Below are 11,687 nucleotides of genomic sequence, written 5' to 3' on the forward strand. Positions count from 1 at the left end.
TAATCAGGGCAACCAGGGGACAAAACATAAAGGATTCATTCCCAACACTATGGAGTTTTTAATGATTATTCTTTATAGGAGGATAATGATTGCCCTCCACGCCAGATTCAGATTATGGGCCTTTTGAGCGATTTTCTCTCTTCTTCTCAAAACCCTGTGAATAAAAACCCTGTAAGGAAATCTCTCTGAAGAAAATCTAAATGGAGAAAGAAAGTGTGGAATTATCAACATGTACAGTTATTCAGCTGTCCTAAGCCTGTTACATTAAAAAACACCCTTCATTTCAGTTTTGCTTTTTTAAAAAAATTGTATTTTCAAAAAAGTTTGCTAAATAAATAAAAAGCTTAAATCAAAGTTAGTTACTTTTACATTCTTCTCGTTGGAAATTTCCATTTGTGTTAATGAACATTTGGCATAAACTCTGTTCATTTTGAGGCCCTTGAACCGGCAGTTCCAGTACTTTGGTTTATATTAAAGTTATTCATTCATTCACATGATCAGGCAGGAAAAAGGAAACCTTTCAGAAAACATTCTTTTCTAATCAGGGATGGAAAAAGTGCACTGAACTGTAGCTGCATTTGGCAGTACCCAGAAATTAATTATTGCTGCACTTGTTCCAGGAAACAGTTTCAAGATCAGGTCAAAATGAGATTCCCTGCCCCTTCTAGAAAATGACAACACTGAGGGCTTGTCCACACTTCTGCTTGTCCCAGGTCTGAGCAGCTTTCTGCTTGTCCAGCATTGGATTTATGGCGATGCTGGCGGTTTCCCCTTGCAGGGTGCCGAGCCAAGGGGGCACAAAATTACGACATAGTGCTGTATTACCAAAATATGCCCCTGGCTATGCCCATGTTTTCTAGGCACTGGTCTGAGTGGTTTTGCCTTTGCTCACCTCTTTCTCCTGGAAAAGCCACTCTTTAGTGCTTAATTGGAACATACAGCAGTCCATGGAAAACCCAGTTGCCATTTCTTCCAATTGAACGCTAAACTGGGGGGGGGGGGTTCTGGGAGAAAGTGGCAGGTCAAACAGTGCATCTGACAAGTTGATTTTGAAGGAGGGGTGCTCAGTTGATTCAGGGGGTACATGGGGTGTTCCTTGGGCCTGTACAACAGGCTTTGCTTACGTAGCTCCCCAGCTTTGCTCTGTTTTCTCTTCTGATCATCCTCTCTGTTCCTCCACTGTCTCTCTCCCTGCCTACCTGCCTGCTTTCTAATCTGACACCTTTCTGTACCTGCTTGCCAGCCTTGATACCAACTTTCCCCTTGCTCTAGCCCCAGTTCAACCCAGCTTGTAATAGACTCTGCCTCCAGCTAACCCTACTGTGTTAGTGTACACACCATCATGGCTGTGAGTCCTGGAAGACCACTTTGGAACTAAATTAAGTTTTACTGCCTATGCAACTTTTCCTGAATGCTGTATGAGAAAACACATTAATCTGACCTTTGGAGAGTTCGTAAGTAAACTTACCAAATGTGTGGTCTTTTTCTGTGCTGGAGAAGAGGAAACTTTGGAAGGAACTTGTAAGGGCATATTTAAAGGTTCTAGCAGCCTATATTTCCATTCATATATCCCTGCACCTACAACAGCAACATATGAAAGTAACTTGAAGAGGAAGAAAAACCTCATTGCAATTTAAGTGGCTAACACGCATGTAGCCTGAGACTAAACTCTGGCAGGATTTTTGGTGACAGAAAAGGAATATGTTGGTTTTTTTACAGTAGAGGAAGAGTTTGGTAGTGTTTTGTTGACTGGGTTGTTAATAACTCTTAACCAGCCAAACAATTCAGGCCAATCAGCACACATTCTGAACACCTTGCCCATCAAAGAGTCAACCTTATATGTAGTTGATTCACACATCCATGTTGGAGATGTAAATTGCTGTTTCCTAGTTCTGCTGGATCTCTCAGCGGCTTTTGATACCATCAACCATCTGGACCGTCTAAAGGGGCTGGGAGCTGGGGGCACTGTTATACAGTAGTTCCGCTCCTTCCTCCTGGGCTGTATTCAGAAAGGAGGGGGGATGAGTGTTCAGACCCCTGGGCTCTCACATGTGGGGTGCCTCAGGGTTCTGTCCTGTCTCCCATGCTTTTCAACATCTACATGCAGCCGCTGGGAGATATCATCAGGGGGTTTGGGCTGGGTGTTCATCAGTTTGCAGATGATACCCAAACTCTACCTCTCTTTCAAATCAGAACCAGTGAAGGTGGTGAAGGTCCTGTGTGAGTGTCTGGAGGCGGTTGGAGGATGGATGGCGGCTAACAGATTGAGGTTGAATCCTGACAAGACAGAAGTACTGTTTTTGGGGGACAGGAGGTGGGCAGGTCCTGAATGGGGTAACTGTGCCCCCTGAAGGACCAGGTGCACAGCCTGGGAGTCATTTTGGACTCGCAGCTGTCCGTGGAGGCGCAGGTCAATTCTGCATCCAGGGCAGCTGTTTACCGGCTCCATCTGGTATGCAGGCTGAGACCCTATCTGCCCGCAGACTGTCTCACCAGAGTGGTGCATGCTCTAGTTATCTCTCGTTTGGACTACTGCAATGTGCTCTTTGTGGGGCTTTTAAGGTGACCCAGAAACTACAACTAATCCAGAATGCATCAGCTAGAGTGGTGACTGGGAGCAGCTGCCGAGACCACATAACACTGGTCTTGAAAGATGAGCGCCACAAACCCCGAGTCAGCCACGACTGGATTTAATGGTCAGGGGTCCCTTTACCTTTAAGTAGAAATATTAGCAGATTATTTTGCAAGACTTTTGTAGCCTGGGAGCGTGCCTGCCTCAGTGTTTACCTACCATTGTTAAGGAAGTTCTGGTCAACTGGTGGTCAGGTAGGGATTTCACTTCCATCTTTTTTGTTTCAATATTTTTCACGTTTAAAGAATTTGTTTATCACAAAGAGGCCCAACTTTTAAACAAGCAAAATGATTTTCAAGCAAAGTTCGTAAATGCTCTCTGGGTCATCCTCTTAATGTGCTCGTCTGTCTTTTCTCCTACTCAAGACCTCATATTTATTCACCATGTGATTAAAAGTTCAATACATTTTTTTCTGTAACTTGCACATATTTCTGTTGGGTTTTGACCAGCAGACCTTTATAGAGGTCATTTGCCTTGCTTCACCCTGTCTCAAATAAGGCGTGACCCCCTCTTACTAGTACTCTAGTGCTAGGAGACTTAGTGAAGTTAAACGGGGAAAAGATTTTTATTTTACAACAAAGTTGGTAAAACACAGGATGTGTCAGGAGATGGAATTCTTTCAAGAAACAGTCAACTTAAGTATATGTTCATTTCTGTCAGTAAAATCGTGCCTTGGAAGTCAAACGGAATCCGTTCCAGAAGACTGCTTGACTTCCAAAACGTTCGAAAACCAAAGTGCGGCTTCTGATTGGCTGCAGGAAGCTCCTGCAGCCAATCAGAAGCCCCGTTGGACGTCCGGGTTCCAAAGAACGTTCACAAACTCACTTCCGGGTTTTGATCGTTTGGGAGCCAATTTGTTTGGAAGCCAAGGCGTTCGAGATCCAAGGTAATACTGTATTCCAGACCAATGGAATCACCACACCCCTCTCCTAAGTGGTTTTGGATTCTCCTCTCACCAGGAGATATATATATCCCCATTTTACTGAACTGAGACCCAAGTAGGGTTTTCCCTCACAACTCCACTTCTCCTTTCTCAGCTTCAGCCTTCAAGTTCCCATTTGTCTGTATACTCATAAAAGACTCTAATCACTATCCTTCAGTCTTCTCCCAGCTCAGAGACTTCCTTCTCTGGCTGTAGATATTTTCCTCAGGGTGAATTACACACACAGCCAGGGCCAGATTTAGGTTTGATGAGGCCCTAAGCTACTGAAGGTAATGGGGCCCTTTATATGTCCAGCTGTCCTTTGCCAACAACAAATTGTCACTTTTTGTGTGTTGAATATATGCTATATGGTAACTTATGGACTTAATAGGTATCTAAAGCCATTTGCACATAACAAAATATGTATTTTATCAAAGCAATTGTTGATCTGAAATACACTTAAGAAAAAGTATATTAATAGTGAAATTTTGGGGGGGCTCCCCAAGAGAGTGGGGCCCTAAGCTATAGATTGTTAAGCTTATACGTAAATCTGGCACCGGACACAGCTCAGAGGCTAATAGAGGCTATTCAGCTGAATGCCAGGAACCAAATTCTCAACTGCTTTTCTTTTCCAGTGTGGTGTAGTGGTTAAGAGTGGTAGTCATGTAATCTGGGGAACCGGGTTCGCGTCTCCGCTCTTCCACATGCAGCTGCTGGGTGACCTTGGGCCAGTCACACTTCTGTGAAGTCTCTCAGCCCCACTCACCTCACAGAGTGTTTGTTGTGGGGGAGGAAGGGAAAGGAGATTGTTAGCCGCTTTGAGACTCCTGAAGGGGAGTGAAAGACGGGATATCAAATCCAAACTCTTCTCTTCTTCTTCTTCCCCCCTCACAAAATGCTATCTCCACCCCACCTCTGGCTAGCTGTACCCGTCTCCAGCCCAGCACTCTGCAAGCTACACAATTCTGGTGGGATTCCGCTTCTCTGCATCACCAAACTCTGGTCTAACTGAACTTTCTGTCACAGCAAATGATACCAAATCGACCATCTTCTCTCTTTTTCTTTCTCATCTGCATTGCAGTTCCCTTTACTTATGGTGGTTACCACAGCACCCCACCACAGCAGACACTTCTGCAATCTAGTACCCATAAATTCCCCTCAGGGAGAAGTATAGGAAGCCGTGCAGGAAGCTGAGGTATGTGGTTGGCCGGAATTATGTCTTGTTATGAGTTTGTGGATGGGCTAGATCCCCCACCAAATGTGTTATGAGTTTGTGGAAGGGGGCTTGTTGTTGTTGTTTAGTCGTTTAGTTGTGTCTGACTCTTCGTGACTCCATGGACCAGAGCACGCCAGGCACTCCTGTCTTCCACTGCCTCCCGCAGTTTGGTCAGACTCATGTTTGTAGCTTCGAGAACACTGTCCAACCATCTCGTCCTCTGTCGTCCCCTTCTCCTTGTGCCCTCCATCTTTCCCAACATCAGGGTCTTTTCCAGGGAGTCTTCTCTTCTCATGAGGTGGCCAAAGTATTGGAGCCTCAGCTTCAGGATCTGTCCTTCCAGTGAGCACTCAGGGCTGATTTCCTTCAGAATGGATAGGTCTGATCTTCTTGCAGTCCATGGGACTCTCAAGAGTCTCCTCCAGCACTATAATTCAAAAGCATCAATTCTTCGGCAACCAGCCTTCTTTATGGTCCAGCTCTCACCTCCATACATCACTACCGGGAAAACCATGGCTTTAACTATACGGACCTTTGTTGGCAAGGTGATGTCTCTGCTTTTTAAGATGCTGTCTAGGTTTGCCATCACCTTTATGGAAGGGGGCAGATCCCCCTAAATCCTTAGATTTAGTAAATGTTAGGAATCAATCAGTGCTTGAAGTATTAAAGGAAGCTGCCAGACACTTAACCTGGCAGTGTCAAAAAGATAGGCCAAACTAGTTTTCAATGCTCAGGAAGTCACCTGGGAGAAGATGGGCCATGAGCAAGAAACAAAGAAAGCAGAGTACTGGGCCATTAAGAATAATTGGCAATGCAAATATTGCCCGCCAACAGAGGGGTGACGCCTTCTCCCTGCTCTGAGGAGCAGAGATCAATGGTAGCAGACAAAGGCCAGGTTTAGGGTTTCAACTCTGAATGTCAAAGGCTGGAGGAGGTCCTTAGTTACCAAGGAGAAGAAGAACGGGTAAGAATCCATGTGAGCTGGAGATGACAGACTGGAAATAAGAGACATGAAGAATGGCTTTTTGCTGTCCTTTGACTCCAATGCTGCCCTTGAGGGGGAAGCCAGACCCTCATAGGATGCGAATGCTCTACAATCCCTCCACCTAGGTTAAGGTTGTATGTGTGTGTAAATAAAGCCACATATCATAAAGACACCACATTTTCGGCTGTGCCTAATTTCTGAAGGAAAGACGAACCTTGAGTAAATGCCTGGCTCCCTTGGATTCTAACACTGCTCGGAGATCACTGTATCTTATTTTGAAAAATGGCTTGTGGTTTTCTCCTGCCCCACTGCAGCACTCATTGATCAAATACAGTGGTACCTCAGGTTACATACGCTTCAGGTTACATATGCTTCAGGTTACAGACTCTGCTAACCCAGAAATAGTGCTTCAGGTTGGGAACTTTGCTTCAGGATGAGAACAGAAATCGTGCTCCGGCGGCAGGGCGGCAGCAGGAGGCCCCATTAGCTAAAGGGGTGCTTCAGGTTAAGAACAGTTTCAGGTTAAGAATAGACCTCCAGAACAAATTAAGTACTTAACCCGAGGTACCACTGTAGTCTTATCAGAAGAACATGCCCTAGCCCAGACAGTGCATGCAGTAGTGTTTTGGTCTAGTCAGCCTTACCTTAGCTGGAATCCAACATAGCAACATAGCAGCAGCAGCCATATATTGCAACTTGCCAGATATCTGACAACCCCTGTTTAGCAATCCTGTGAAGAAAGCAACCGCAGGAAGTTAACAGAGCCTCTGAAGGAAGCTTTTGTTTACAAGGTCAGAGTCCATAAAAAAGGCTACTGCCAGCCTGTGATGGTATGGTTGTGATTTGGCTTTCTTCTGAGCAATAGGTGGACTCACCAGTGGCGAGTCAGTGTGGTGTAGTGGTTAAGAGCGGTAGACTCATAATCTGGTGAACCGGGTTCGCGTCCCCGCTCCTCCACATGCAGCTGCTGGGTGACCTTGGGCCAGTCACACTTCTTTGAAGTCTCTCAGCCTCACTCACCTCACAGAGTGTTTGTTGTGAGAGAGGAAGGGAAAGGAGATTGTTAGCCGCTTTGAGACTCCTTAGGGTAGTGATAAAGCGGGATATCAAATCCAAACTCCTCCTCCTCCTCCTCCTCCTCTTCTTCTTCTTCTTCTTCTTCTTCTACCAATAGTCAAGAGCACTACAGAGACAGCAAATCAGGGGTCTAAGATGGCTGAGCAGAACACAGTGGAGCTGAAAGTCTATGCAATACTCTTTCTGCTCTTTTAAGAAGGCTACTGAGGGATGAAGTGGCCAACCATCCTAGAAAAGAGTAGCGAGGGAGAGCACAATATATGTTATGGAGTGGTAGGTTTCTGTAGGCTGGGGGACAACATTCTGTAGGCTGGGGGACAACCCCTAAACAAATCAAAATCAATACAAATTTGAGGTTCTGCCCCCCAACAAAAGCCTGCCCCCCCAACAAAAATCCTGGCTATGCCCATGTTACCGATATGGTCCAAAGGAAAGCACAAACTTGGCTGCAGGAGTTACTGGAAGGAGGCATACAAAGCACCATCCAACAGTCTTAAGGACTCCACTCCAGATTTGTGTTGGATTTACTCCTTAGTCTATTCTTCTCCCAAAGAAGTCCCACAAGGCAGCAGAGGTTTAAGATCCATCTAACAAAAAAAAGACTTCTTTACTCATTGGCTTGTCCTCTGTTTTGTCACCTACAGTTGAAAGTTAAAGCAATTTTGTTGGTTAGCATCTATGTTGTATGGCATAAGTATCGATATACAGTATGATATGGCAAGACGTGGGTGGCGCTGTGGGTTAAACCACAGAGCCTAGGACTTGCCGATCAAAAGGTCGGCGGTTCAAATCCCCACGACGGGGTGAGCTCCTGTTGCTCGGTCCCTGCTCCTGCCAATCTAGCAGTTCGAAAGCACGTCAAAGTGCAAGTAGATAAATAGGTACCGCTCCGGCGGGAAGGTAAACGGTGTTTCCGTGCGCTGCTCTGGTTTGCCAGAAGCGGCTTAGTCATGCTGGCCACATGACCCGGAAGCTATACGCCGGCTTCCTTGGCCAATAAAGCAAGATGAGCGCTGCAACCCCAGAGTCGGTCACAACTGGACCTAATGGTCAGGGGTCCCTTTACCTTTACCTTTATGATATGGCAGGGGGGGGGCAAAGGGTTTATGTTGATTTTCTAAAACCTCAAACCAGTGGCATAGCAGCCCCTGCCGACGCCTGGGGCAGAGCTTTTTCTTAGGGGATCACCAAAAATTGTTGAGCTGCTCAGCAGCCCTCTGATACCCAGCAGCCACCGTGCTGCCCTACAGCCCCCCATGTCACCCTGCAACCCCCCCAGGTATGGCCTGCCCCCTTGCCCCTGCCTTGTTACACTACTGCCCCAATCCTTAATGTTCTAATCTATTCCTTTGATTCCTTTTAGAAAGGCTTTAACTGCACAGCTTCTGATCGAAGATGATAAGAAACTTATTCATGCTGTTTCCTACCCTTCTCCTTACAGTATATGGATATGTTCAAGGTTTCAGAACTCAGAGAAACTGAAATGTAAGAAGCCTGTGCACAACTATAGTTTAGAGCTGATCTACACAGTCCGCAAAACCTACCACTGCAACTGCAGGTAGAGATGGTATTTTTTTTAAAAAAAGAAGTTTCTCTGAATTAAAAAAAAATATGTACAAGCAAAATACTAGAATAAATTGAATATTGTATGCATGGGCCTTTTCTGATTTGCTTTTCTATTTACAGGGTTTTTTTTATTATATTAGTTAGCTTGTTGGGGGGGGGCACCAAAATATGAAGTCAGCAGCTAGACTGTATGCACCCTAGACATTTAAAACACTATTTCCCCCCAAATAATTTTGGTGGCTGTAGTCTGTTAAAGGTGCTGGGAATTGTAGCTCTGTGGGATCTAAGCTACAGTTCCCAGGATTCTTGAGGGGTGGGGGAAGCTATGTACTTTAAATGCATGGTGTGTATGCAAAAAACAAACAACCTTCTACTTTCAGGAAGGCTTGCGGAGGATGCAAAGCTCTTTATCCCATGCTTCCTGGAATCCTGCTATCGCTGCCAGGTGTATCCCCCCCCCCCGAATAGAAGAAAGGGATAAAACTCCCCTGTTCTTGTGCTGTAGTCGTGTTCCAGATCACCCTCACTGCTACTTGATTTAAACAAAAAACAAAAAAACCCTGTTATCACTCACATCAAGCAATGTATTTAAAGTAATGTGTAGGTAGGCCCTGATGATTCAGAGTTGCTAAGTGTTAATACAGAGAGGCGGTTTGAAATTTGCTAGAAAAAAACCAAACCAGATCTGTGGTTAGATCTTCCAAAAGTTCCTTCCTCTTTCAGATTGGAATTCTGGCACTGGGGAATGGATTTTAACCTCTTCTCCCCACTCCCATTTTGACTTAAATTTCCCTCCTCCTCGGCTTGCTATATTTCAAAAAGTAAAAGTCCAGACTCTTAAGTTGTTGAGCTTTTCTTGCAAAATCTCAAAGACGTTTTTGAGCTATCTTTAAAGGAAATTTGTCAAAATCTACACTTCCAACATGGGCTGCCATACATCTGGATATATCTGGACATTTCAGTGATTTCCGCCCAGACACTGTTTCCGACTGCCAAATCCCAGCTATGTTCAGGAAATTATGGACGTATGGCAGACCTACCTCTTCCTGAAGCTCCTATTAGCTGTGGAAGGAGAAAGAAAGACAAGTTTCCATATTGTATGCCATTTGATTGATTGATTGATTGATTGATTGATAAAGCCCTTCTTCTACTCAAAGATCAGATGTTTGCTGATCTACAACTCCAATCATCTCTGGGCATTGGACATACTTGTTGGGGCTGCTGGGAGTTGAAAGTTCAGCAACAGCTGGAGGGCCAGTTACTTGCCAGTAATTGCTTTTTTAAAAAAAAATACATTTTAAGGTTGGATCCAGATGTGTGAGAGAGCCTGGCATAGTGCAAGTTCATGTGTGAACTGGTCGTCCCTTTTGATGTATTAATAACTTCTCCACTGGGACAGAGATGATCAGAGATGAAACATGCAAAAGGGATTCTTGTGAAATCAAAATAGAAAAACCAGTCTTTTTGAAAGCAGTTGCTGTCAGCAGTACCGTGTAGCTTCTATCTATGTGGCAATCAACTTGACTGTGACCACAGTAATGAGAAATTGCTCATATTGAAGATGGATGCCAGTGAGATTGAACAGGGAGTTTTGTGGACCATTGATCGGTCCCTGCTCCTGCCAACCTAGCAGTTCGAAAGCACGTCAAAGTGCAAGTAGATAAATAGGTACCCCTGCGGTAGGAAGGTAAACGGTGTTTCCGTGCACTGCTCTGGTTACGCCAGAAGCAGCTTAGTCATGCTGGCCACATGACCCGGAACCTGTACGCCGGCTGCCTCAGCCAGTAAAGCGAGATGAGCACCGCAACCCTAGAGTCGTTCGCGACTGGCCCTAACGGTCAGGGGTCCCTTTAACCTTTACCTTTTAAGCTAAGAACTGAGACAATGGAACTATGATAACAATAGGCAAGTATATAATACTTACTAATACATACCTATTTGAGATTTGGCGGTCTCAAGTAATTATCAAGGTTGCTTTAGCTCCCCCCCCCCTTGTGATCTGGCTTTGGGCAGGTATCGCTTGAGCAATTGTGTGGTAGCACATGGGTTTCCTTACTAACTGCAGGGTAATGAAGTGGAAACCATATGCAAAACCAAAACCACTTGCATAACACATCTCAGAAAAAGAAAATGATATAAAACTGGTCTAAATACCATTAGAAACAACCCACTTAAAATTACAAAGGGATATGACATATTAACTGAGAGTTACTAAGAATATATTCCAAAAAGCACTCCAAATCAAATTCTAATGAATTGCATGTAGGAACCCAACGTTTTGGACAGGACACTCGCAGCTCATGCTGCTAATGCCAGGGACTGAACCTGGCCCTTCTTTCTGCACAGGGCTTTCATTAGTAATCAGAAACATTCATATAGCAGACATTCATTCAGGATTCACAATCCTAATAGTGTGTTTCCAGTCATGGAGATTGATTGTATAATCAGTGTTTCTCATGAAATACAAGTTTTTCACACTATCCACAAGACATAGTCCTCAACAAAAAGGCCAGCGTCTTTTTAAAGCATTTAATCCAATTTCCTCTCACAGCAGAAAATATGTTAAGTAAAAAAATGTCTGTTATACATCCAGCCATGGATGGTATGGAAGCTCTTTTGCCCTGCCTCTAAAAACAGAAAAAACACTGCCATGTGTGTACTGATGTTTCAGTGAGCAATCTCGATCTCCCCACATGAATGCAACCTAGCCACTTTATTTTCAGTGGACCAAGGGATACATGTATACCTGTTTGTAAATTCAGAGTAACAGAGTAAATTCATCTGCATTTTCTGCAGAAGATTTTCAGTCTGTTGTCCATTATCTCCATTTTCAGTTTCATCACAGGAAATATGACTAAGGGCTTCAACAACTGTAAGCATAACTTTTGCTAGAAGCTGCAGTAGTTTTGGCAAGAGCCTCCCATCTTGTGCCTGATAAATGCTTAGGAACTTTTGACTCAAGAAGTAAGGGGTTTTTTTTAGCACTGCTCATCTTTTTGTAGCAGCTGAGAAAAAAAAACACAATACAGCTTTTATTGTGGCAAAAGTATTCTCTGCATCCAGACATGCGCCGCATGATAAACTAACCTGTTTGTTTGGTGTCGCTCAGTATCTTTAACTGTATTAGCCATCAACTGGATAACGTATTCGCATATGGTTTTGGATAAGTACAATGGCTGACCTTAACCTTCATACTGATTTATGTGAGCACACAGGAAAGGATCAAATTTGGCAATTAATTCAAGCGATACAAGAAAGCTACCATTGTTTGGTGAACCAAATGTTTAAT

The sequence above is a fragment of the Podarcis bocagei genome (assembly GCF_964188305.1).
Source record: "Podarcis bocagei genome assembly, chromosome: 3".
NCBI classification, from domain to species: domain Eukaryota; kingdom Metazoa; phylum Chordata; class Lepidosauria; order Squamata; family Lacertidae; genus Podarcis; species Podarcis bocagei.